This window comes from Diadema antillarum, unplaced genomic scaffold (genome assembly GCF_040938485.1).
Source record: "Diadema antillarum isolate AM-2024a unplaced genomic scaffold, OU_Dant_1.0 seq00001076_RagTag, whole genome shotgun sequence".
NCBI lineage: Eukaryota > Metazoa > Echinodermata > Echinoidea > Diadematoida > Diadematidae > Diadema > Diadema antillarum.
Window position 1 is genome coordinate 1,919,917 of NW_027271899.1, and position 26,882 is coordinate 1,946,798.

The 26,882-nt window shown below is 40.6% G+C and overlaps 1 protein-coding gene across 2 annotated transcripts in view; it reads right to left on the reverse strand.

Moving 5' to 3' along the window:
• Positions 1–20,389, reverse strand: part of LOC139743388 (cholecystokinin receptor type A-like) — a 148,849-nt gene extending 128,460 nt beyond the window's left edge. For both annotated transcript variants that reach the window (XM_071653873.1, XM_071653872.1), the window contains exon 1: positions 19,624–20,389. The gene's annotated coding sequence lies outside the window, so the exon portion shown is untranslated. The remainder of the gene's footprint in view (positions 1–19,623) is intronic.
• Between the last annotated feature and the right edge of the window lie 6,493 nt (positions 20,390–26,882).

Genomic DNA, 26,882 nt, shown 5'->3' on the forward strand with positions numbered 1-26,882 from the left:
GAAAATCATGGAGAGATTAGGCCACTCTATAAACCTGTCAATCGACCCAATCAGGTTGACAATCACTTTAAATTGTGAAAATTTTAGTCCACACACTTGAAAAATGTCATGTCATACTTTCATTCTGGTTGCAAGGGAACAAAATACACTTTTATCGCCTAGAACGAGGCTAACATGTAGCTGAAAATAGACCTCTCATCTTGTACTTGATGTAAATCGAGGTTCTCAGGCGAAACAGAAGATTTTCGATCGCGGTCAAGAGCTTATACATAACATCTGCACCTCAGGCAATGATGTGCAAAAATGTCTCGAACGGTGGACGTATCAACGATTAATTGCCGCGTTAATTCATCTGCCACTTCGAGTGTGTTAACTGAGCATGATGGGCTTCACGTAATCTGACGGAGGGCTTTTCGTTGTTCCGTTTTCATTTCCGTTTTAATGTTATGAGGTGCGCTCACACTGTTGAATAAAGATCTGAGCATCACCGAATGAAGATTTATTGTAGTAATAGCTCAAACGGGAATGGTGGCTCGTCAAATTACAAATGCATCGAGATCAACATTTCCACCACATAATACTATAATGATTTACATTTGATAAGGTTGTCGAATAACCGACTACTTACAACAGTTAAGGCATCAAACAAGTTTTTAGTTTCCCAAATGTACATGTGAATTAAATGAATGCAGCAATATTAGCAACACACACTAGTGCAGGTTGAGGAAAATCGGGCAATCCGTTTAAAAGTTATACTCTTTTTAAGTTTCGTTGCCGCCATATGTGGATAAGAAGACGACAACAGTTAGTGACGTCCCTACAGGACAACTATATACAGAAATTAGAATACTGAAAACTCAGAATGTTTTTATTTTTTTCGCGTTACGAAAGAGCCAGTGAATTACCTCTTTCAGAAAGCAGGAGGGAATGATATTACCCTAAGCGTATGTCGGTAACAAGTTGAAGGAAATCGTGACACTTTATGAAATTTTATTTATACCTTCTTGTATTGTTGTTCTGTTCTTGTAGCCTTCTCATCCAGCAATGGTTGCACCAATACTTTTAAAAGTTCATAACTTTTGAACGGATTGTTCAGTTGCCTTCAAACTTCGCTGATGTATATTGCATACACTCAATGCACAAGTTTGTTTGGGGGAAGTTCCTTTTTAATGGGTACGAGAACATTCGGCCAATCAGGCTGCTCGTTTACAAAACAGAACAAAAACCCCACCAAAAACAAATACACCCCACCTGAAATACAGGACATTAAACATTCATCATATAGCTTCGTTATTGCATATTGGCCTTTCGAGTCAGCTTTAGGGCCTCAGTTGGATGACGTGACAGCGAGGCCATGGCCCCCTGGAATGGTCAAGGCCCCTAGGAATGGTCAAGGCCAGGTGAGAGGAATGGGAATCAGATATACTCATATATCTCGTTTGTGTGATATCATCACCTCTAAGTGAAGGCCCAGAGAGATGGAAGCAGATATCATGGTCGCATAACAATCACACCGCTCACGCCTTGGTACCTCGGAAGACATTATTCTCCATTCTCCATCCCTTAGTGAAACGAGAATGACCCGTCGTATAGGGCCTATACAGTCCATCAACTGCCATTAAATTCTCCCAGGCCTTAGATACGAAAATGCCATGGACATCATATAGCAATCAGGTTGCCAATGGAATCGTAGATCTTAACGACAAAACGAGGATTAAACTTGACCGTCAACCTGAATGCCGCCGTCATTACACCGACAAAACGAGCGACCATGGCCATAAAACCTATTAACGACAGTCAGTAAAATTTCATCACATAGCCGCAAATAGTCTCCATGGGCCAGGGGGCACTGCGGGGGCATCTTATTCGTATAGTGCTGCCATACTGCCGTCGTACCGTGTGCGTATGCGTGCATATGCCCATGTGTGTGTGGTATGTGATTCTTGGTTGTGTGAGTGTTTTTCAGACGACGTCAATCTTTACGCGCGGAAATTGAGATGACACTATCTTGTTATGATATGAAAGCATTACAACAGTTACAGTGCCAAATTACAACTTGGAAACACCTGCCGCAATTTTACAGGCGTTACTCAATCATAATTTCGTTTGCGTTGTCATATTTTTCTTCCCCCTTATTTGCTTTTCGAGTTAGCGTAATGAAGGGCGCGAAAAGTTAACAATTTTTGGCATGTCTCATGTCACTAAAAGACTGCCACGATCTATCATACGGATCCATTTTTTTAAAGAGACGATTCATATCAATTGCGGTAGTACAAACAAAACCAAAATGTTCTAATTCAGCAACGTGTTTGCAACGTGCTTGTGGCGATGAGAGCATGTGTTTAAATGAGATCTATTTATTTATATATTTATTTATTTATTTATTTATTTGCGTTTGATGGTTTGTCTATTTTTTGTTCTGTTTTAATCTTTGTGTACACTCTATATCACGGCAGTGCCCTGTAATTTGCCACCAGCCCATGGGCTATATTGGGTCGCCTGTATCAATGAAGTATACGAGTAATCCTAAATCACAAACGAATCGCAGGTAGTTGTCGAAAGTAAAAACACGCATGAGGGCTTGGGGTCTGATGGAGTCGTTTAATATACTACACTCTATTTTGACCGATCCACTTTTAAAAGGGAATACAGTGTAACTATTACAGGCACGGAATGCCATGCAGCCTGTAATGGAATTGAGACATTCACACAGTATATATCTTTTTAACTAATTGTTTACTGAGCAGCTTGTGTACAGCCACGATGTCTACATCTTCGGTAGATCAGAGGGTGCGTGCTAAACGTGTTATGGCAGTCACTATAACACAGTACATCTTACAAGACACAGCATTGGTGTATTAACCCATGGTATCATCGTTTAACCCTTAGCATGCTTGAGTACCATATTGGCACAAACCCCATCTACAGCGTTAGACACATTGTCTGCAGTTCCTGGTACTGAAAGGGTTAATAGAGGAATGCACTGATCTCACGTAGGCCCTGTCATTGCCTCACATCATCTTATTGTCAGTTACCCATTTACACATCAGGGTCCTGCTTCATAAAGCTGTTCGGAAAGTTACGCACGACTTTACCAACGACTTAAATATGGCAAGCCAATTGGGTTTCCAATGCATTGTTAATCTCAATAGCTAAAGTTGAAATTTAAAGATGATAATGGTTATTCCTACATGCTAACACAAGTTTTTAGTTGAAAGTTTTTGCCCCGCTGTAGATGAGTTGATATCGACATACATTCGTACTTTGTTAACACTTAAGGGGAAAAATGGGCATACGTATTGAAACTTCATATTCCAGTTGTTACGTAAGGTCATGCGTAACTTTACGAACAACTTTATGAAACAGGGCCCTGGATAGAGAGAGAGACGGACTGCGTCAAACATCTTGTCTGTGGATATATCATAACATTACACTAGAGCAGGATTCAAAATCAAGACTGCCTTTTTAAGAGTCTATGCCTCCTATCACTATGCCAGAGCCTCCAACTGTCTCTAATACTAATCACTTTATTATTAGGATGAAGAGGAAAGTGGCGAAATTTGGAAGCAAACAATACTTTGGGGCCCTTCCAAAAAGAGAAATCTTTTCGAGTTTGAAGCGTAGCCGGGCAATTACCCCAATAGGCAATTACCCCCGGCTAAATACTGGTTAGTGGTAAGGTTAGAGTAAAGATTAGGGTTAGGTTTAGGGTTAGGAGTTTGGGCTAGGGTAAGGTTTAGGGTCAGGAGTTTGGGTTAGGGTTAGGATTAGGTTCAGGATTAGGATTAGGATTAGGATTAGGGCCAGGGGAAGGGTCCGGGGTAATCGCCCAGGGGGTAATTGCACCAGACCCGTTTGAAGACGTTTTCAGCCGCTCTTCGAGCGGTATTAAAATGACTGATTATACTCAGGCATCAACAAGCCACCCAAAGATAGAAAATTGCGATATTAGAGAGAAAACATAGTTTTCATCATTCTTTGTCGCTGCAGCGTCCTGAAAAGCCACTAACTATTAAAAAGCATTGCTCCTAATGTTTGAAATTCGCAAATGCGAAGTATTACAAACTACCTCAGGGCAAATAAAATTTACTTTCTGTCCTTGAGAAAGGCTCTTAAAGGAATTAAAGAAATGTTGCGCTATTTCACCGGGTCTCGTAGTCTTCAGGGAGTGCTCTGTGTTTCGTCATTAAAAAGGTCGGCACCCCCACCTCCTCCTATATCATCCGCCTATGCTTTTAAAATCATAGCATTATTTATGCTTTTGTTTTTCATAACATCTCTGCGCCAGTACGAGTACCTTATTAAGCCGGTAGCGTGGACTCATTGAAATCCAAAATGCAAATCAAAACTGATGGCCAATAAGAACTGGTGTGTCGGACGGCATTTTAAGCGGTCCTTCCGTTGGAATTCACTTGGACACAGAGCTCCTGTTGAAATTAAAGGTCGGATGTTTGAACCCTTGGTGACTTACAGCTTAATCAATATCCGTAATTATCAAACCACGCATTGTTTGATTAAGGTAAAGAGACGTCTTGCACTATTCGCATAGCGAAAGCTGTTAGTGCACAGAGAGGATATTGATTGACCCTATAGGTATTAAAGACAACCAGTTTGGAGGGAGCCTGTTGACTTGGGTGCTCGTACTTTGCATCAGGTCTGGCCACGTCTTTCATCTGTCTTCATACATTGTCATAGGACGGCAATGTGTTATTTTAACAATAACAAGACTAAAACCGGAAAACAGTTGGTAAGAATACTTTACTACCACTTCAGTATTACTAATACCCAGGTAAGCCTCTGCAGTGTCCCCAAAGACTTGTTATTATTATCATCCGAGCATAGTCAGGCGTCAAAATCATACATCTGTGTCAAGAGTGGCATTGCAGGTATAACATTTTATCCAGAGACGAACACAGTGGGCTGGATTCGAACCCTACACCTTAGAATTACAAATCCTGAGCATTATCCGCTAAATCACACTGTCCTCCACAGAGTCTGTTCTGACATGATTGCTGTATCTTTTTTTTTCTTTAGTGAAGGGAGAGAAAGAGAGAAAGTGTGGAATGAGAGTAGGAGAGAAAAAGGAAAGGGAGAAAAGTGAGAGAGATAGGGAGAGAAAGAAAGAGTAAGAGAGGGGTGGAGAGGAGAGGGCGAAAATAGTGGAATAATCCCATTAACATCGTTATCCTTTTCCGCGGGTAGCTTTTTCAGAGGGTAGCAACCATGCACGCAGACAGAGCAACAAAGGGAAAGAGTCAGTGTGCTATATTAACCGCCTGATTGTCGCTAAATGACTAAATTCATTACTGTAATTTCATTACGCCAAGGATGGGTCTGCTAAGTCGCAGAGGCGTATCCAGATCAAACAGGCATTCCGCCGCGTGTATCCACGGTACGTGTTTTGCCTTACAGTCGATGGAATTAGTGTGCCAATAAGGTCAATCATTTTCAAAACAATTGCGGAGGGAGAAACTGATTAAACACAAATGCTCGGTTGCTTTACTACTCGGCCTCAGCAGATACCACTTCCCTTGTCTTTCCTTCTCGTTCGTGTGTCAATATTTTATAAGCTAATAGCGGATCAGTTTGATGGTAATCAAGTTGTCAGCCACCCGGCAGTTCATTCATTTTGATTAATTCAGTTTTTACGGATAATTCAACCTTTTGCCCAGACCCCTCCCGCAGCATATAAGCAGGGCAAACCTTTGACCTTTCTGGCGGTTATGCGCCTATTCTAATCCGCGGTCGACGGAATTTCGCTGCTTCCAGCGTTACGCATCACTTTTGTCAACAGGTGGTTTGAGTTGCTCCTCTGCGAAGTGGTGCGATTGGACAACGTCATATAAGGAGTCATTGTTTTAACCAGCATGCAGAATCTTTTTTTTTTCCCGGAAGAATTCATCGCCTGCGTCTCCTCAGAAGACTGATTCTCAATGGAAGGGGGGGGGGACAGCACTATCAAAGTAAACGAATACTTTGGATGGAAATAATCTATATTCAGACACGTTAATTCCGTCAGAGTATAGCGATAAAATGCTACCTCTAGTCTTGAAAAGAAAAACTTTGATAAAACAAAACAAATAACAAAATAATAGAGATTAATGACATCAATCAATCAATCAATCAATCATAATTTGATGTCACCGTCCTCAGTGTCAAATTTTGGAAGAAACTACTTTTAGTTTGTCATCAAGCTTCCAGAAATCCGCATCTGTCTCTTACATGTTGATGTGAGAATACATTCACTCGGCTGGCATTGTAAATTTGATAATGATAACATAATAACGTTAATGGAATGACGAATTGACTATAGCCCCGAATTACTCCATAAAAATCATTGTGCAGCGAAGTCATATTAATACATAATTGTGTTTGTTTGTTTGTTTGTTTATTACTGCTTCTCTGATTTGCAGCCAAACAGATGCCAGATCGTGGACTTCAGATACCTTTATCTGGTAGTACTGGTTACAGAGGGGGCAGTCTTGTAGCCTGAACACCATCCTTGGCCCCTCCCCACAAAAAGAGTGTCGGTTCACGTGTTCATTTCAGCTGATGCAGCCCAGCGATTTGCGTGGCGCCCCCACGGGCCTGACGACCAAACGCGGTGAATGCACTTCTAGACTTGCAAAGATCATGAACACGGGTCTATCCTATACTCCCAGCTGCAGAAACCCACACTCATGTACACATGACAGTGTCCGCTAATCTTGCTATAATGGACACTGATCACTATGTATTCAGTTCACAATATTGACATCATTTTACATCAGCGATGAGAACCAGACATGAAAGTAATTACGGTTATCATTAAATAATATAATCACTACTTTGGAAATCAAATTCATGACATCAATTCAAGATGTATAAAGACGTGTTTGTTTTCTTTACAGATTAGTGCTTCCCGCCATTTCAAAAAGGAGTAAGCCAGCGCGTAATTGTTACAGATAGAGAGCTAATCTAGTCAACTATCCAATTTCTTATCATGTTTTTCTTCTTCTTCTTCTTCTTCTTCTTCTTCTTCTTCTTCTCCTCCTTCTCCTCCTCCTTCTCCTCCTCCTCCTCTTCCTCCTCCTCCTTCTTCTTCTTCTTTCTCTCTCTTGCCTTCCAAATCCAAATGCGACAGGAAAATTTGCTCTAATGTATCATATTCTGCCGGGTACTTTGATAATTTAACACTCTGATTTATGAAAGTTCAGCTTGAAATATTGACACGAAAATAAATATTAGACTCATTATCCTGTAGACGTCATAATCATACTGCGGAAAATATATTCGTAAATTCAATTTCGAACCCAAAGAATAAACTTACCGACATTTAACATAACTTTCTAATGTTTACATTGCAATGATTGCTTTAAAAAGGGATGTTAAAAAAAACCATGGAGGCAAAACCGTGCCGGTGTCATACCCAATATTGTTGGAAATGGATCAATGAAATCAGTAAGACTAGGTAAATTGATACACAATATACCAAATGGTGTACCTACAAACTAACTCATCTTCATTCCCTTCTGCGTAGACATACACACGCACACACAAGCAGACTCAGGTGCCCACAGGTATACCAAATACGGGGGAAATAACTTAAAATCTTGATGAATCGTTTAGCTTTAGGTTAGAAGACACTGACTCTCGTGATGCCAGCAATACGGGGAAACACTGCGATGAGCAGGACCCTCCTATATATTTATCATGGGCCAATTTTCGAGTCAGGCGATACTATGTCTCGGAAAGTAAAACTGTCCAGGGGGGCGTTTCATCAACGAGTTCGTCGGAGGTTTTCACCGACAAATTTGCTATCAGCCAATCAGATGCAAGGATTTCAGTAGCTTTTAACATTTGTCAGTGTAAATCACCGACAAAAAGTTTCATGAAACGGTCCCCGAACCGTCACGGAGCTATCGTGAGTCTGAGATCAATTGGGAACCGTTGTCTCGCGCATCCTCAGAACATGATTTCCATCATTTATTTATTTATTTTTTAAACAGTCGTGTCGTAGGATTAGCGCCGTTAAAAAAAAAAAAAAAATGTATTATTTACCCATCGAGGAAGTGTCGTACCCAAGATTAAAGTGCAATTTCTCATCTCGTTCAAGTTGACTTAAAATAGGTAAAGTGAAATCAAACGAACAGGAAGGTGGCGTTTTCATCAAATATCACACATCAAAATCGGATCTGAAATAAGAAAGATGTTGAATGTTAACTTTCATATGTGTCCATCGAACGAACTCGACCTGGAAGGGGCAATAATTTCGTCACCTCACAACTACATACCCCCATTGACTTGTTCACATACATAATTATGATAAAAGATCGTATTTGAAAAGCAATATTGGATCATTGTACAAAATTTGATGCACAGGACAGAGTGGATCGGTGAGAATATTGGATGCGCGAGTTTAACTATAGAACTGCTTAAACCCACGAGCGCAGCGAGTGGTTGCGAATAATACCTGAGTGTGTGGTTGCGACTAATACCAATAATTGGCGAAAACATATTAGGAAACTACAAAATTTGATAAGTGTCTACTTTTAAGTCCGATTTTTCGTGTGTGTTATATCTCTACCATGCTGTTCGTCCGATTTACTCTGTTCGTTATGGTAAACGTGACGTGGTGTGGAATAATCAAAGCAAAGGCTGCATAAAAAGCCAGAAATTAGGAGATCATAGAAAAAAACAACACTATTATGCAGATGGATGCAAACACATTGTTGGGGTTGTGCAATGTACGGCAGGTGCCGGGAGTCTACGAACAGCTGAGAGAGTGCAAAGTTGTTTCATTATAAAACAGTGGGTCTATCAGTTAAGTTTAATGGCGTGTAATAATCTCGAGGAAGCGAGGAGACCCGTCGATAACCGTAATGTATAGATGGCGGGGTTCCCCCCGGAACGTGCGGAGTGAGGTGCGAATACTTCATAAAGCGCTAATCGTATTCGATGAAAAACGGAGTCGTGTGCTGTCTCCTGCGCCTCATTTTTTTATTGTATGCCTTTTCTCTTCGTGTATACGAAGTGAAATGAGAGATAATAAGAGAAGACGAGAGAGAGAGAGAAATAGAATGGGAGGGAGGGGGGGGGAGCGAGTCAGGCTAACACACAGACAGACGGACAGACACACATAAAAGTGCTGGCCACTGCTCCGAGCGCTATTTGCGTGACACGTATAGATCCCTCATCACTTCGACGTATGCATAAAGAAGTAATTTACCATCATATACGGGTAATCAAGAAAGCTGATTGATAGCTCGCCATATTGAAGAAAAGGAACACCAGACAAGGCAAATGAGGAGAATGTGTACGAAACACACTGGCAAAGAATGTGGAGATTGGTGACGAAAAAAAGAAAAGAAGATAGATGGAAAGACGTTACACGGTAGATGGATTGTAATCGTAGCTGAGTTAGAAAGAAAGATAGACGAGAAGATAAATGAAGAGAGAAATGAATGGACGGGTAAATTTCCCCCATCCAATATAAATGGTCTTACACTGCACCCATAATGCTACATCAATCACTTGTGTACATTAAAGTAAGAGCGGTCAAAAAACGGTTGGGAATCTCGGGAAAAGGTCATAGATAGAGAGACGAAGGGGCGAGAAGACGATTTTAAAAGTGTAGAGAGGGCTTGTTCGAAAAAGACAGCTCAGCCTTTGTGCATACACAGAAACAGATGGAGAAAAAAAGCGAAGAGATCAAAAGAGAGAAAGAGCTATATAAACAGAGAGAAATAGAAGATAGGAAATGGAATATAATGATGGTATAAGCATAGGAGCTTGCCACTGTTGACACTGGTCAAAAGGCTTTTCCATTACCATTACGTAAAGAAGAAAAAATTACGAATGACATAACGCAGACGAACATGAAAGCATTGTTACTCATCAAAGTCACTTGCTTATAAGATTATACGCCTCCTAAATTTCAAATGACAATGGATCGTTTAAGGTTACACAGATAGAACGTCACATTTTTGCTTGGGATTGTAGCGATTTTTTATTTTGTTTTTGGTTGAGAAAGAAAGCTATTAAACGCAGCCTTTAATTGTGTTTGAGGAGAGTGGAGCGATCGTAAGATCAGATATGAAGACAAATTATGGAGAATCAGAAGGGCAAACTGTGACGAAAGAAACCAAAGGATGATGATAAAGATGATGATGATGATGATGATGATGATGATGATGATAATGATGATGGTGATGATGATGGTGGTTGTGGTGGTGGTGGTGGTGATGATGATGATGATGATGGTGATGATGATGATGGTGATAATGGTGATGATGGTGATGATGATGGTGATGATGGTGATGATGGTGATGATGATGATGGTGATGATGGTGATGATGGTGATGATGATGATGATGATAATGATGGTGATGATGGTGATGATGATGATAGAGGGAAAGATAAGGAGAACACAAGGAAATATGGATAAATATGGAGAGAATATTTGTTGAGGAAGACAAGGTACATAGTATAACAGGTGGTTTGTATATCGACGCAAAAGACTTGGGGGATGTGATAAGATCATACCTCTGATTTGTACGTCAGTGTACGGCACTTGTTCTTTCTATCAAGGTCATAATATCATGCGTGTCTATTCTTCTTCATTTTTTGTTCAGAAGTTTTTTTGTTTTTTTTATAAGCTCAATCTTTCTCAGAAACTTCTTTGTTATGCAATAAAACATCAAAAGAGTTGACTCAAGGGCAGTCAGATTGCTTAGATGTCTGGGGTTTTTTTCTCAACAAAGAGCAAATTTCTCAGGAGAATTTTGTCCAGGTCCTAGAGACGAACCGGATACGCCCACACATGATTGCAAAGGCTTCTAGTATCCTCCCTTTGGAGTACAGTTCTCCGGAAACAGAGAACGATGTATTTTTTTTTCTTTTTGGTTTCATACCATCTGTTTTGAGTAAATCCAGCTAAAAAGCTTCACTGTCTGTGGTGAGCCACCCCACCTCAATCCAGTAAACCGCACTGTGGAATTGAGCGGGCCAGCTCTGTTAAAAGTTGTAGACAAATCATCGTCTTCTGCTGTCGTTCCCAACCAAAGTGTCTGACTTTTTATTTTTGTCCACTCATTCCTGTTTGTCTCTCTCCGATGCGGATTTCGCGCCTAAAACGATCGAAGTTGCCTGTTTAAGTAGCCATTAAAACAAGCTCATACGCCTGGCGCCAGGTACAGGCACGATCCAGCGGGTTTTTTTTTTCATTCATTTCCATGAACGTAACATACAGAATGTATTGGTTTGATTAACGCATTCTGAAGCATATTTTTCTTATCATCCTGCCGCGGAAAGCCCTGACGCATTTGTACTTTCTTTGGCTATGTTTTCATGTATTTTGTAGTGAAAAAGTCGTTAGAAAAACATTTTCCTTCGTGAACACAGAGGTGAAGCCGTTGACGATTGTCTCCTGGTGCTCCTCTATTCATCGTTTTTTCCACCTGCCTGATCAATCTATTAATAGTGTTCTCTCGTGCACACAGGTGCCTCTGCGTACCAGGGTTTCTCCCTGTGGCATGCAGTGTATTCTCAGCCTGAAAGGCAATAAGTTTACTGAGCTTATTTTCTGAGCTACGTTTACGCCATGTTCCCGGCGGCCACGGCAGCCCCGTTTGCCCGAAATGTAGTGGACCGCACAATAGGTAAGTCCTGCCCCCCTTGCATTCTAGTCTTGTTCATTCCAGTCTTTACCCCGGGGGACATAGACGCTGTTCTCACGGCGTCTGGTCAGGATAGACTACAAGTATCAATAATATCCATCGCGTCTCGCTACGGACATCCTCCAAGTTCTGTTACTGCCTATTACGTGCCGTTGTATTTTGCTGCGTCATCCCGTTTTATCACGACATTCAAGATTTCTTATTAGCACCGGGACTGTTGTGGCATTTTTTTCCCGACAGTTTAAAGATCTGACACGGCATCCAGGGCAATCACGGCCTGTCACGTTTGCCTATCCCGTCTCACCGCGTTGTTTCACGTCCATCCCGTTTTGTCCACTGTGGCCTGAAACGTGGCTGCCGTGGCTCCCAGGAACATGGTGTAAACGCAGCTTCAATCAATAAACATGTATTACTGTACTGTATACCAGCAGGATGCAATTTGTTGGGGGGTGAGAATTACGGCGAGGCGTGTAGAATAATATTTTGAAATATGTATCATGGTATGGAGAAGAAGTGTCTGCCTCCCGACGCGCACACCTGAGACGGCGAGCGCACCAACTTTTAGGGTGACAATCTTTAGCTGTGATGTCATGCACTGCGGAGGAAGAAGAATACGAAGATGATGCAGATGATGCTGATGAGATGATGAAGAAAACAAGTAAAAGTAAAAGGGAATAAGAAGAGAAGAAAAGAGTGGAATAAGATACGTGCATTGGTTTGATCAGGCAGACAGAGCGAAGGACACCCATAAGCGTCAAACAAGCATTGAACAGATGTGGTACAGGGCAGAGCGTCTCTTGTAAACAGCTTTTTAGACGGTGGTGCGATCAAATCACGAAGTTAACCTTTCCACTCATGTTTGCCGGGCAGTGGCGCGCTAAAAGACAAACAGTCGAGCAAACAAAACAAAACAAAACAGAAGAGACTCCATCGTTTTGTTGTTTTTTTTTTTGTCGTCGTTGTTGTTGTTGTTGTTTCTCATATTTTGTTTTAAATCATGCAAGGAATCTTGTCGGAATAAGTCGTTTGTTCTCGGTTTAATTGCATCATACCATCAAGTAATAATCGTTACTGACATTGACTATGCTCCGTCATGGCCGCTCATGACAGAACGAGGAAATATTAGATTTCTAATATGCATTTTAATAAAGGTTGCTTGTTTATCAGACATACAAGAATCACTCCTTCCTGATGCAGTTTCAAAACAACAACAAAAAACTTCTGTTATAGGTTCTTTCATCAGCTACTGTAGTATGTGGCTTTATACAAATTCAATTTTTAAGCCCAGAGATGTAAATTTGAATATGCGAACTACAGTCTTTTTTAATACCAAATAGAACACACACAGACACACAGACACACAGACACAGACACACACACACACACACACACAAACAGACGCACACAAACAGATTGATGACACGTTTGTCAATGTACACATCATAATATTACTATCATTACACATATTCCTAAAGGGACAAAGATAACTTCAACGTTATTTTGGACAGGATTAAATAGTGTCATCCATTATGTAACAACCGCCAAATTGAGTCTAGATTACCATAGACTGATTGTCATCAACTTTCAACGTCGCATCATGAAGATGAATTCACAATTCAAAACCGCCGATCGGATGGACACATCAGAATTGTCGTACGTACGACGGAGGAAGTCTTTTCTCGTTTCAGGCCATTTTTTTTTCAGAGTGTGCGAAATGGAAAGATACGAACTCTTAGTCGATGAGGACCCTCCCCCTTATTTCTTTTTTTATCGTGTGGTCCTTATAGAGAACAAATCAATGTGATACTAAACATTACCGCTTATCCTTATGAGATATCGACGTTCGAATGCAAATTGAAGTCATGGCCGAGAAGTGTGAACGGAAAAGAAAGCAATTGAAAGGTGTGAACCCGCAAAAATCCCCCTCTCTCTCTATCTCTGCGCTTGTGTGTTTATGTTGTTCCCCTGGATACAAGTTCGTGTTCTTGGTCAAATTCCATGCTGAGAGCTCTTCTGAGCATTTCTCTGTTGCTGTTGTTGTTGTTGTTGTTGTTGTTGTTGTTGTTTTGTTTAACAAAATGTCTGACTGTCAGAAGGCGTCAAGTCAAGATGGTTGTTGTGATGACAGTGTAATGGTCAAGACCCTATATGTATCATGTCTATAATCCAGCACAGGCTTTACAAACTACAGTTCATAGTGGTAAGGTGTGTAATTTGCCTCTTTCTATCAGGTGAACCCACGGTATTCAACGCATTAGGCCAGTTTAATGGCGATGATGATTTTCACTCTTAGAACACAGCAACAGGCAATTCCACACACATGCATTCTTATATACTCGGTGCGCTTGTACATGTATATGCGTTTATGGACTCCAGTTTACTTATCAAACTTATTACTTATCTCTTAATCGGGCAAATTTTTGCGAATTTTTGAAATTTTCAATTTTTCGCAGGGAGTCGCCACGGATGCCTAACTACGCAAGTAATCGCAACTAAACGCAGGGGCTCAACCTATCCGTCAAGTGAACGTAACTATCCGTAGCTTGCACGCATACTATCTGGGGGAAAAATACCTCCGGGAAGGGATCCGTGGGAGTCTGATTTCTTTTTCTTTTCTTTTCTTTTTTTGACCAAACGCCGGACGCAGAGCATTATGCGATTGGGGGATGAGGAAATGTGCAGACTCGGCTCTGTTTAGAGGTCACATTATCAGCTTCACAATCATAACACATATATACTCATTCCATTATTAAAGACAGAAAATTTTCATCGTTAAACACAGGTTCTATAATGTTCTACACTCCTACTGATATGTTCGTTTCTATCAGCTAATGCAACGTCGATGCCCCAGTCACACAGTGCTTTGCGATGGGTTACGTCCGCCGTGGATAGATACGGATGAGTGAACGCAGGGGGACGCAGCGTGGACGCAGGCATCCGCAGGGACGTATGTAGACGTATCTGTCCGTAACTCATCCGTAAAGAAACGCACAATGACGGCGCCAAGCCTGCGAAATTTTGAAATGTTCAAAATTTCGCAGAGGGATTCTACGGATGCAGACTTACGCAAGTAACCGTAACCAAACGTAATTATCCGTAACTGAACGTAACTATCCCTAGCCTGGACGCAGACCATCCGCAATAAATTTTACCTCCCGTCCGTTTGCGTTCGTTTACGTCCACCGTGAGTGTCCGAAAGTAACCGCAAGTTAACGTATCTCAACACTTTCGTCCGCTTACGGATATTTGCGGACAGTTACGGATGCTGCGGACGATTACGTCCTTCGACGTTTTCCGTTTTCCACTCGCATGAGAACACAGAGACTCGTGGGAAGCCACACAACTTGTGTTGCCAAGCTGCAGCGCATTTACCTGAAGGAATGCTACAACACAGTCGGAGCAGTGGAGAGGCAGAACCGCATGGTCAAATTATGACATTTCTCCCACAAAATGGTCATTTTAGGTGGCACCCAAATACTCATGACATCGGTTGACCCTTGGTGCTAAACTTTTTTTTTCTTGCACTCTTTGAATGTATATTGTTTTCGAAAAAGCAATATTGTGGGTAGGGGATGGGGTGACAGCATTTCATTCACTTTTCTGGCCGGGAAAGGTGTGTGACAGCGATAACTATATAAAATTCTCTATGTCAATGATATGTCAAAATTCTCTATGTCAATATGTCAAATTCTTCAAACATCCTCTCTTTCATATGATTTGCGGATGATAATAATGTGTTTTATCTGATTCTGATTCTGATCGATTATTGATACTTTAAACGGTGAATTGACGAAGTTACTCCATTGGATAAGAGCGAACAAACTGTCAATAAATTTGCAAAAAACTGCAAAAAAAATGCATGTTGTTCAGTAATTCGCCGGAAAATTTACCGAGAAATGTTTTCCTGGAAGACATGGACATGGAAGACGTCTCTTCCATCAAATTTCTATGTTTGATTCTGGATAATAAACTTACCTGGGGTTTGCATATTGATTCTGTATGTCGTGTTTTTTTTCAAGGAATATAGGTATTATAAACAAAGTTACATTTAATCTTCCCAAAAATGTACTTTTTATATTCTTGTTATATCCTACTTTGATACTACCTTACTTAAACTATGGTATACTCCCATGGGGAAACACTTTTTATTCTTAAATATACAGACAGAATATTATTATTACAGAAAAAAGCTCTTCGTATCATTTGTCACGAATCGTGGAGAAGTCATACTAATAATTCATTTCACGAAAATGATATTTTGAAAATTTTTGACCTTTATTGTTTGCAATTAGGACAATTCATGTATAAACTCACTAACCATTCTCTCCCCCTTGTGTTTGATACCATGTTCTTAAAGAATGAAACTGTTCATGCATATCCAACCCGTCAATCCCATGAATATCATTTGCCTTTGACTAGGACGGATTTTGCAAAATCTTTATTCTCCTTTTCTGGACCAAAATTCTGGAATTCTCTTGACAATGATATAAAAGAAGTACAATTTACAAAAATACATTTTCTTTAAAGTTAAAGAATTATTTAAAAACTTCGTATGCAGCAAAATAATTCATTCTTTTTTTTTTACTTTTGATTTTCAAAATCGTTGCGTCGGTAGCCTAATACTCTTTGTTTTAACAGCGAGCCCGTGCTTCTGTGCCTCCAGTGCCCTGGTTATGACCCACCATTTCCCTCTCCTCCCCCCCCCCCCCTTTCCACCTCGGACTTCCTACCTTCCTTACTATCTTTCTATCCTCTCATCAATCTTCCCTTATAAGAGAGCCGCTTTGTGTTTGTTAATGTGCGTTGGTATGTGTGCATGTATGTGTGTATTACTCTGTCTGTCTTTTTTTTTTACTACCGTTTAGGGAAAGTGTTGTTGTTGTTGTTGTTTTTTGCAATTACATTTTTTTTATGTATGAGGGTACTGCATTCTACAAGCCCTGCTTTTTAGCAGTCCCCTCCATTTCCAGCAATATTGTTTATGCATTCACAACAGTGACGTAACAGTTCTTTGTATCTCTGTTGATAATTTACCTGTATCTCTTTTAAAATGTTATTCTGTTCATCGCATTGTGGTACTGATTTCCTGACATCTGTGTGTTCGAGTGTTTCATTGTATTTCTAATCATTTTGTTTCTTGGAAGTGAAATAAATCAACTTGAAAACTGAGAATGAATTTAGTATTTCTCTCTCGTCTTACCCACTTTACGCTCCATGGAATGTGTATTAAATTTTTTTTTTTGTATATTGAACTTGGGTGTGGGAGGGGTGTTTGAAAGTCTTGATGTCTTTTTTTCTCTTGAAATTTAATAAGCATTGTTTTATTATAAAAAATCTCCTTAACATAACCCAATAAGTCATGAATATCGCTGCACAACGACAACGTAACCACAGTTTGTCTATTCCATAACTGTGAGTAATAATTTTCTTACTCTAATGTTTAACATATCGATCTATATTGCATTATATTTGTGGTATAATTATGTTATGTATTCTTTACATTTATGAAGTTTATTCATATTTGAGTTGCACAAATGAAATTTAAACCTCAAGTTCAAAATTTCATATATCTTTTATCACTGTAAAGCAAATTAAAGGATTACGAATTTTTTCACAACTTGTACGTAATTCAATTTCATTGTCATGCCAGTGTACAATGTAAGACAGTCCAATATATGATAACCTTGCTGTCATAATACACTGACTTAGCAGGGATCGTCACAGAAAATAATACTGTCCATAATTATTTATAACAATCTGTAACTATCCGTAACTATCCGAAAATATCCGCAACTCTCCGAAAGTGTTCAGAACTATTATGTGCCAATTCGTAAGAATATCCGCAAGTGGACGCAAGTACTCGCATCTGGTCGTATTTGTCCGTATCGCCCGCATTTTTCCCGGTATGTTTTGAATAAATTTTCTAGTGACGGCAAAGGATCCGCGGGAGTCCGCAGAAAAATGACATTTTTGGACGTAACGCCGGACGCAGAGCATTATGTGACTGGGGCATTACACCATGTTCCCGGCGGCCACGGCAGCCCTGTTACCCGAAACGTAGTGCACCATGGGTAGAAGAAACATTTTACCTGTCCCCCCCCCCCCCCCCCCCCTCTGTAGTCTAGTCTTGTTCGTTCCAGTCCACGCTTCGGTGAACATGTACAAAAAGATGTAGCTGTGCCGTTCTTACGGTGTCTGGTCAGGCTAGATTACACAATATTTTCCGTCGCGTCTCACTACAGATCGCCTCCAAGTTTTGTCACGGCCTATTACGTGCTGTCACGCTTTGTTGCGTTCGCCCCGTTTTATAACGGCCTGTAAACATTTTTATTATCACCGGGACTGCCGTGGCATTTTTTTGACAGATTAAAAATCTGCATTCAGCGCAATCACGGCCTGTCACGTTTACCCATCTCGTCTCACCGCGTTCGTCACGTCCATCCCGTTTTGTCCACGGTGGACTGAAACGTGACGGCGATGGCGGGCACATGGTGTAAACGCAGCATTAACATTCTTACACTACGAAACAAGTTGTGGCAAGTTGTGCTGTGGGCGAGTTTCACCTTTGTAACTGAACATGACATAATCTGTTGCCAAAACTCACGCGAAACTTTAAAGCTTTTGACACTACCCTGTCACGTCTTAAACTTAATAAACTGAGTTTTATCTAATCGAAAGCAGTTGATATTTTTACCAAAATTTAAGACAGAAGCGACAGATCAGACTACGCACTGTAAAATCAAAATTTAACTTAACTAGACAGGATCATGTTATAGTAAACAGGCTTGAGTCTATATAATACTTAAAGACAATGCGGTATTTTCAACAATAGGTAATAAGAATGCGTACCAGTATATTGTGCCAAATTTCTGAACGAGGGAAACAAAGAAAGTTTTCCACAGGACAACGGGAACGGGAAAATTTTGGAGGAAGGAATGTATACGTGACTTCATTAAACGGATTAACTTGTGATCTTACAATCTAAGGGTGGTTTTACCCGTTGAGTGGCTTACCTTGTGATCTTACAATATGAGGGTGGTTTTACCCTGGACATTTTCCTATACTCCGTGGCTTTCATTCGAAGATCGGAAAGATTGCATGCTAGAATATCGTCGCTGTAACTTGTTTAACAGGTGAAAGGTACCGACAAATCTTGGGTTTAGAGTTAAGTGAGTTTTGCAATAGGAAGATACCTAACTCTCTGCCAGAAGGTCGTTTCTGTGGACAGGCTCTAGAGGAATCCCAAACACAGCATTATCACATGTAAACGAGTAACTGTTCACAAAATCTCGAACCCTATTTCTTCTTCTTACTAAGAGACAAGGAAAGTTAGCTGACTGACTAATTGTTAATAGTAAGAGAGCAAGATAGAAACTTCGTTTAACAGCTTCTTCAAACGATTAAAACGTTATCCTGCATTCGGCCATGTAAGTTGTGCGAAACAGCAATATCGATTACATGCGTTCACAAGCACCCTTTAAAAAGAGGCACGCACGCGGTGACTTATGTTGCGCTCTGTCAATATTTTGACGGGAATTCTTCCGTCACTAGTTTTCGGCAACGCATACGGGGAGAATGTTTCCCCGACTAGATTTCTCCCTCGTCAAGCAATCTGGTAGTGTCTGAATCTAGGAGGCCATGATAATTTGATGAATGCATTATCCCAAGGCGTAATCGCAAGGCCACATGAAATTGTCAGTGATACGGGGATGACGTCGACTGTTGCTATGTACTTTCATAAAAAAAGCTCTACAGCAGACTTCATCTTCAGGAAAATGTTTTGAGCAAAAAAAAAAAAAAAAAAAAAATGGATACTCAGAAGCCAAACAGCAGCTCCCCCAAAAGATAAAAAACAAAAAAGAAATATAAACCAAAACTCATACGCTGATGTTATCAGATATGAGTACATTTGGAGACCACATATTTATACATTCAATGATATCATTCTTGAATTTGGGTTACTTACCAGAGTCGACTTAGCTTCTTCTGCAGTCCAACGTCATTCGACCAGTTCTAGCCTCTTTGCATGTAAATATATCCGATGAACCCAGGTTGGATGTACAATATTTCAGGGATTTACAACAAGCAGTACGCGACAAAAGTGCTGCTATCAACTCGATATCGGACTGTGGAGATATAATGACGACGATTGTCCCTATGCGAAAAGTCAATTCGAAAACTTAGACTGATGAGTCTTGAAAGACACGAGTACCTTCCTTTCCTTGACTGGAATCCAGCCACGAACTCCAAGTAGACAAGATGAAATGATTATCACTCGCCGACACGCACCCTCAGGTTAAAACTCCCGACAACTTGTTCCAGGATCTACGAGTGTTATCCGTCGGTCAGTGTCGGGATTCGAAGCCGGATACTGTGGCAGGTTTAATGTAGCTAGCGAAGTAGGTGTGTCTTCTACCTCTTTATTCTTTCTCGACGACTTTGTTGTTCTTTAAGCTGTATCTCTTTTATTGGGTTGTTTTTTTCTTCAAGTATAGAAGTGAGCCGTGGAGCATCGGAATATTTGGAGGGAAAGGAGCACTGCGTGAGCTTGATGAGAAGAATCTGACTCGATATGCAGGAAAAAGTATAGGCGCTGTCCACTTAACACCATAGGGGTGAGAAGCAGGGAAGAAACTCAGCTGCACGTCCCCTCTGCACGCCTTAATTTGTTGAAAGGCTACTGTGCGCAGACGGTATCTGCACGTCGCATGGAGATATGAACCGATGCGAGCTTATCGCAGACGCGGCGCCACGAGCTACGTAACGCACACACGCCACGGGTTACGCTTTAGCGGATAATGTGAAGCGATTGGATGGCGGTTGCACTCTTTATGTTGGTCATGGAGAATGAGGCCAAGCACCGATGTTGTCACTCGGGCGTAGGAGAGCGAGATCGTCGCCAAACGATGATTGGGCGATTCGCTATCGCGGAAAACTATGGGACAATAATCGTGTGGCAGAGCGGCTATATATAATGCGTCGCTCCGACGATGAAAGCGCGGAAGCCCCGTCGCCGCACACGCCTGCTCGTTCCCACCTGTAAAGTGTTTACATCAAAATTTGATTCCCGCTGGGGTTCAACCCTTGGTTTCCAATATCACCCTAGCACCAAGCAGAAGGCATGGTTTACCAAGAGGTGTAAGATTTCGTGAGAGATAGGACACGCTCAATTAGAAACAAGGCGCGAGAATTCCGGCCAGGTCTGGAGGCACATACCATATCGCATAAATAGATTAAAATAAAAAAAAGAAAGAAAAATATTTCTACATTCTTGGTATGTCTGAAGTGCAACTGAATTCTGATGAATCGAAGTGGAACGATGAATCAAAATGGAACGATCCTTAATGCTTGTTATTTTACGATTTCTACCTGAAGAATGAAATAAAACAAATGATGAATTATACACGCACACACACAAGCACACACAGACAAACACGCAGGGAACGCATTGTTCAATGTCTGTACTTCACTCGTACACACTGATGTCTTTGACCAAAAGCATGGCAATCAGGGTATAACGTTATTTTCCCCACTGCGTTAAATAGCAGAAAACGCCTAAAATCTACCAAAATGTTATGCACAAGATTTGTCTACGCACCGAAAATACATACAAAAGGTGGCTGCAGTGAACACTGCAAGCATACACAGAAATAAACTTCTCCCAATTTTGTTTTCTTCAGGGCCTTTTGAATTAGCAAAAACGAGTTTTTGTCTCTATAGAACTCGAAGTGATTGCATAAAGGGAGGAACTTCGGCCTAATTATTACATGAAAGACCTCAGTGCCAGTAGATCCTCTAGTCAATCTCCATTCACATTCCTGGCATTGTATACTCGACTTCACGTTTACGCGTCCTGTATTTCTCTCTTCTGTACTTGGCCTTTTTATTTCTGATTTATCTTATCAGTGGATGGAAAGCCGCGTATCCTATTCAGAGGAGACGGTTGGTGAGGACTATCGTCACTGAGTAAAATAGTGTATTTCAATAGTATGGATTTCTATACTGAAGATTGTCTATTTCGCAAACGCAGTGGCAAAGAAGATGTACGCATTAAATGTGAATAGATAACTACCATTCGACGATTTGTAAACTACCTCTCTCCATTTCATTATAATATTCACGACATCTTTGAACTTATACCATCCCTCCGAACAATACCTGAAAGGTAGGTATAGGGTAAATGTCTAATACATTGTCGAGCACAGTGATTAATCGCTACAAAAAACGTGATCTGAGGATTCCACATGGTGCTGCTCTTCTTTTGGATGAAACTAATGGATACACGTTACGCCAAAGATACCTTCTTGGTTACGCTAAACAGCGGTCTCTCAAAGAAATTTACGAACGAGGAAAACTAGTTTTAGAGAAATACAGGACAAAGCTTAAATGTAGATATAAAGTCAGTCAAAGCATCTACCTCCATGATCAAAGCGATGAGGTAAATTAAAAAGATAAACAAATCAAACTCCTGGCCGCCTGGTGCGCAGACTGCTATGTGGAAAATTCAAAGAAACACTAGTGATTATTAGGCTTATGTGCTGAGATGTCGACGTAGATATGAAGCAATCTGTCGCTACTTAACATCAACGTCTGTAACAACCCTCAACCAATACTGCCGGGACAGGGTACAATGTAAACAATATACACGTAGATATCTTGAAACATGGTACACCTGCGAGCAGTGGGCTAACAATCGATACCGCCAGAGATTTCATTATAGCGGTCACGAGGAGCGAGAAGGTTGTCTGGTCAGGGCAAGAAAAAAAAATAAAGACGCTTATTTGAAAGTGCGAGGTTATTTGATGAATGGCTCTCCATGAAAATTGAAAGAAACATTTCCAACGTAATTATAGACACAAACGATAGCATTTATGCATCTAAAACAGACTTAACAGTGTAATACACATGCGGTAAAATGCTTTGACTAGAACCCATTTATAACAATATTCCTTTAGTTTAGTCAACCGAATGTTGAAAGGCGGCGGTATTGGGCGAAGTAGTCAGGCAGGTCGAGAGAGGGAAGGCATGGTTTTATCGTGCACTACAATGAAGATGTTCATAACAAACCTGAGTTCGCATGCTGCTTGTAAGGTTCTTTGGATATTGTGTGTGTGCGTGTGGGTTTGTGTGTCTGTGTGTGCTGTGTTTGTGTAAGAGAGAGAGAGAGGGGGGGGTGAGGAGAGACGAATGGGAGAGGGAGAATAAGGAAAGTTAAATTTGAAGTGTATGCTCTATTACCGTATGACTTTTTCCATCTTTCAATGGAGAGAGAGAGAGAGAGAGAGGAGATGGGTGGGAGGAAAGGGGGAAGAGCGAATGGGGATGATTAAAGACGAATTTATGGAAACGGAGAGGGAAAAACCCCTTCCTTTTCCGATTTCCTCCGAAAAGTCTATCATCTGAATTCAAACGATTTTGCCTTCGTATGCTTATTCCACATTAAGCTAACATGACTGTACTAAGATAAATGCGATTATAAGGATTCGGTTGTGACCGGTTGTGTTTCTAAACATGCCATCCGTGCAGAATTGGATGAAAGAGCCTATAAATCCTTACTTGTTCATTTGATATTTTTTTACTGTACACCTGGGTATAGAAAGAAGCGTCGTAGATAAAATACCTTTCCCATATTATAGGAAACGACTGCCGTCATGACGGGGCTCGAATAGTCACCCCTCTTGTTGAAAGCGGAGTGCACAATCCACTAGACCACTCGAAGTGACTGCAGTCTCTGTAACAAAAATCAACCAACGGCGGTAAAAGATAACCGTCTTCCGATAGGAGCCTGGTCAGATATACAAAATTTTCTGATGAATTCCCTTGGTAATCATTTACTATCATAATCAGTGTACATCAGTGAGATCAGCACAACCCCTTCTTTATGGAGTCGGGTTTTTATTGTATTTTCTTTCTTCTTATTTGGCGTCATATTCAAAGAAGTATGAAAGAAACACGTAGAATTTTACAGGACTTGACATCCGTTACATAAGCTTCCTTTGCAGCCGCGTTGGCATTCTTTGCTTTGTTTTCTTGTAGTTTTCTAAATGTAAACGAATAGTTAGGCTGTTATTTCTTCTGCTTTTACCCCTAACAATGCCTAAGGCTGTTACAAACATAAAGCGTCATGTTTGAAGGAATGCGTTGCAGCCAGTAATCAGCTGTAATAAACCTTTCTCAGCAGGACGCACTTACTCTCTCGCCTCCATGGCCCAGTTAAAGCGATAATCAAATCTCTAATGCCGTTTACAGACCATTTACTGGGTGTCGATAGGAGGAAGCTTTTGGAGGATTAGCGCCTTGGCGTTTAGCGCTTCACACCGCATGGCCGATAATTCGACGCCAGCGCAGCGGCTTGGCCACATGCCACAAGGAGCCCAGTGGCCGATCCCAACCGCCGGCCGTAGGGTCGCTCCCTGGGTCTTATTAGATTTTGTGGGTATGCCAGGCAGGCTATGTACACAGCGTGGAAAGAGGAAAGGTTCGAAATTATCTCGACTTGAATTTGAAATTGCGCTTTCATCTTGGTAGACAACATTGCGTGAGATAGAAGATGCGTGCTTCACAAGTACCCACCCATTGCAATATTCACGACTGCTCCATGTACAACGTATGTCTGGCTTGTAATGCACGACTCAAACCCCCTCACGTCGCATAGGGGATAGACGTTTATGATGACCTACAGACTTTTCCAAGGAAAACATTCAGAAATGACAAAAAGAGGAAAACCTTTCGTCAAACAACACAATCATATCATATTGATATATCATGCGCTTGCAATACTATTCATCTCCTTTAAAAAAAGAGAGATGTAAGTTCTTTCACGTATATTCTGTTCTGAGACTACAATCGCTCATTTTTTTTTCCACATGGGAATTGAGAAAGAGTATTCTTCTTAACAGAGTAAAGCTGATTAGCACTCACCTTTGGAATATTAGGTCAGTATTACAGTTTGAAGTAAATTCATTATTCCTAATGAAATATAAGTATGTACTATCTCTCTCTCTCTCTCTCTCTCTCTCTCTCCCTCGCTTTCTCTTTCTACCTACCTATCAGGTTGCATCAAAAGAAAGGTTTTAGACATCAATTATCATCACTTTCAATGGGGAAAAATATCTCGTGAAATACGTTAAGGTAAAGATGTTGTGCTTTCTTGCGTGGGCTAACCCAACAGCCTGATAGATCTTATCAGTATTAAGTACCGGAACGAAAGCTGAATTTGTGGTTTTAATTTCTATGTTGTAGAATGGTGTAGTGGATAGTCACCTAATTATTCTTTGTAAAATCACAAGATCATCATTTGTTTTCTCATTCAGCGCCCCACCCCTTCCTCTGAAAAAATAACAACGAAAAAAATGTGTCAAATCCATCAGTTTTTGTGAGAAACTGTCTATCACCTTTGGCAACTACGGCCACGGAAATTCACGCCAACTCGATTACTACGACATTAAATGAGCCATGCATTCAAATACCTACAGAAGACTAATTTGAGCGCATAATGTCGGCACCCATTCATAAGACCCACCCGTCCGTTACCGTCGCCGCGAATTTTAGATTAAAACGAAAATGGATATTGCCACCACCACTATACGCCATGTCACATGTCGTTACAGTCAGTGCCATAGATAGTAAATGATCTAGAACGGAAAGACGACGCACCATCCGTACACTACATCATGCTAGGTTTGTGTATTTCGATGGTTATACCAACCACCTCCTCCCTCTCCATCCCTTGGTCTGAAAAAAAAAAAAACCACACCCAACAACAACAGCAACAAAGGATCTAAGAAGAAGACGTAACCGTTCTGTGTTCACGTCAAAATCCCTCTCTCTATATGTATTATGTAAGGTGCAAAGCAGTGACAATCATCGCCATTCTATCCCTTTACATTACTCAGTATTATGAATCATGATTCATTACTTATTACTATGAGCAAGGTCATGCGTCTTCTCAGAATTAATGAACAAGACACCAAATTGTTATCTTTATCTTTTGGGCGTGTGTATGTATACGGTCAATTCCGTACTCCCCGAATATCATCGCATTTTTAGTATTCAAAACAATATTTTATAGGTTTCACTGAATTCATCGAATTCTGGTGCCCCACTTTAATGATTTCTTGTTAGCGCATCCTCAAAGTCCTTGGAAAGTTTCATAAAAAACAAGACTTTTCATATTTAGACTTTGATTTCTATGATATGAATAATAATGTATTATACACAAACATTTTCTGTATCATGTTAACGCGCATTTTTTTTTCTCTCTCTCTCTCTCGTTCATGACCAAGAGAACTGATGATGTAGATTAAGATAAATCATGCGTGAAAAAAAAAAGCCACTGCAGAACTATGCCGCTTACAGTGCTCGCTATGGATATTTGATATCGCACAGTGTTGTTGCCACTGACATGACTGATGTTGTTGCTGTTGTTTGTTTTATTCGCAATTCCATCGATTGGCTAATGAACAATACCTATCAAAGAAAATACATACACAAAACATGATGAAACTGACTATCCAAACGGGCAAATTTTAATCTCGTGTCACAAATGCATTTCAATAACTATTGTATATGCTTGTCATGATTAATGATGAACGAGATAAATGTACTTCCTATTAAGGACTGTTAACTTTGATGAAGTTACAGGGATTATCACATAAAGCAAACCTTAAAACTGTGACAACGCTGAAAACAAAAATCTATCATCACCATTCTGTTTACTTTTAAAATACAAGAGGTGCAGATGCGTATGCACAAGGGGTTGAGGAGTATAGGGATCAAGACGGGACGCAGGGAGGGGATCGGAGGGGAGGGTGTTTGGCTAAAATTTTAATGAATGTCCTTTGAAAGCTTTACATTATTTTTCGACCTTGAATATATGAAAGATAATTACAAGTACTCTTGTACATTTTAAAGAAGAAGAAGAAGAAGAAGAAGAAGAAGAAGAAGAAGAAGAAGAAGAAGAAGAAGAAAAGAGGCTTGTGTTTCGTTAAATGTTGATTTGATATAGGGCATAAGTTATTTCATTTATTTGTTTTCTAATGGATATCCGGAGGAGAATTTGTTCGAGGAACTTTGGTAAAGGGGATGTATAAGCCAGTTCGGGGTTCCAGTTTGAGCATGAGCAGAAAAAGGTCATTTGTACCGAGAGACAGGTTGGTTTTTAATTTCACTGAGATAAGCATCTGTAATGCTATGATTATTCATGGTTCCTTATAAATGGTGCCT